We start from the raw sequence: 2497 nt of genomic DNA, 5'->3' as shown, positions 1-2497 counted from the left end.
AAAGCCCAATGTGCAGCTCCCTCACAGCCTCTCCTCACTCCTCCCTTACATCTAACCCTCTTTTCTGCCTACCCCACCTGCACCAAAAGGCAGGAAAATTCACGTATCTCTGACCATTTGTGGATACAAGACTCACAACAGCAGCAGCAGCAGTAGCTGCTCATCTCAGTAGCACATCTCACAGTCACTCCATCACTTGAGCAGTTCTTTGGTCTCTGCCTCTCCATTTCTCTGCTCATCCTTCCCCACAGCCTGGCTCTTCTTTCCCAGTTATCCCAGTTTCTCTCCATCGTCTGAACCCCAAAGTAAAGGGAGGGAACACTCACAAACAAGCTCTATTTAACTAAAGTAATTGGCTAAATGCCAATTACAGTTTGACAACAAAAAAAGCACAGTGGCATTTTCCAGCTTAATGTAAAACTGTAGGATGTGATTAAAAAAAAACCAAACAAAAACCAAAAGATAACCAGCAAAAAAGATTGTGCAGCAAACACAGAGCAGATCTACAGCTTGGATTTTAATCATGAGTTGAACATACATCTTCAGAGACCCTGGGTGAGTCATTTCATTTCCTGGCGCATTAATTTCCCAAATTCCAATACATAGATAATATGTAATGAATGCTGCTCTTTCAAAGCATGTCAAAATAATCTCTGTAATGAGGTTTTTTAATAGAAATTGCTATAAAACTGTGAAGAATAAGACACACATATAGGGCCAGCAAATATGTTAATACCCTTTTTAATGATTCATTAGTATTTCAGATTTAACAGATAGGCCTGTAGCAATAATGCAGAAAGAGTGGCAAATATTCTTGCAGATAGCTGTTGCCACTAGAAAGAAAAGCCTTGAGTGTGGCAGTGCAGTGAAGCAGGAGACAGCTAGAAGGGAAACCATCACAGGTACCACTTCTTTACCTGCAAATGTGACCAACTGGAAAATGGCCAGGCCAAAAAGGTTCTTTATTTTCAGTGACTTTTCAGTGAAGGTAATGAAGCGAGTTGGCTGGGAGGGAGGCTTTAGCAATTTCACACCTGCTGTGAGCACCCCTGTAGATTAGCTCTAACCCTGTAGAAGCCAGGTTAACTAATCCAGAACAAACATTCAGTGACAAAGGACATAACTCCCTTTTTCTCTATAGATGAGGGTCCACCATCAAGAAAAATGCTTCTTTTTCCATGCACGATTCTATGTTTCTTGAAGTGGGATGGCTGAGTGGTAGATGGATAAAGTCACAATAATTCAGTTTGCTTTTTCCTATTCTGCATCTAATCGAATTGAACAATCAAGCAACCCAAACTGGATTAATCTATAGGCATGCCTGATTCAGTAACATAAGGGATAAGATTCTTCAGTGTGTGTACTTTAACCTCAAAGGATAAGTTAAATGGACATCAGACATTCCTACAAAGAGAAAGAAAATATTTGTAAATTAAATACAGTCAAATTTTGGGGATATCTTGGTATTCCCAGAGAGGGAAAAAAAGACTGAATCTAAAATGCTTTCCCAAATGTAGAAAAGTAAATAAAATACAATCTACCTGCTCAAGTTCTCAATAATTTTTTATTCTTAAACATACTGGCCTGCAAGAGGCAATGTTATATAAATTACAGTTCTATGATAAAATGCTTCAATCAAAAAAAATCAATTTTTGCAAGAGGATATGAATTCAGGAATCCTTAATAAAATACAATGTTTCTGCATTTTTGGAACTGGAAAATTACTTATATTTTAGGCTAGTCATCCTAACATAACACTGAATACCTAAACATGTCAGTGTTGTGGTTTAGGAATGGTATTCTCCAATTTCATGTTCTCATTCCCCCCTCACCTGCATTGGGCTGGAGAAGAGAATTGGAGGCACAAGAAGTAAATATCACGGGCTGAGATAAGAACAGTTTACTGGTAACAGCAACGAGATAAGAAAGCATACAGTAGCAATAACAATATTAATAGCAAAAGTGTACAAGAGAGGTGAGAATTCCCATGCAAATGCTCAGCACTACACTCCTCCCCAGGTCTGAGACAACACTCGGACAATAGCAGCACCTTTATCTTATCTTGAGTTCCTGTCACAGCGCCTTAATTTACTGTTTGAGTTCCAGGTATCCCTGGAGGTATATTCAGGAGGTGGGGTTTGGTTGCCGAAGATGCCGTCAGTCCCTCAGAGCACTGAGGGCTGCTACAGAAAACCGAACTCCATCTCAGCCAGACCCAATACACCTGGAGATGGATGAACAGCTGCCTGCCCATGGGAATGGGGAATGGATTCCTTGATTTACTTTGCTTGCATGCACAGTTTTGCTCTTCCTATTAAACTGCCTTATGTCAATCCACGAGTTTTCTAGTGTTTCTACCCTTCCAATTCTCTCCCTGATCCCACTGGCTGGGGAGTGAGCAAGTGGTTGCACGGGGATGAGCTCCTGGATGGGGGTAAGATATGACACCATGATGGGAAGGTTAGATGGCACTAAATGTGGAGATCAAGGAAGAGTA

This window comes from Aphelocoma coerulescens, chromosome 2 (assembly GCF_041296385.1).
Source record: "Aphelocoma coerulescens isolate FSJ_1873_10779 chromosome 2, UR_Acoe_1.0, whole genome shotgun sequence".
Lineage (NCBI taxonomy): Eukaryota > Metazoa > Chordata > Aves > Passeriformes > Corvidae > Aphelocoma > Aphelocoma coerulescens.
Note: the sequence above shows the minus strand (reverse complement) of the source record.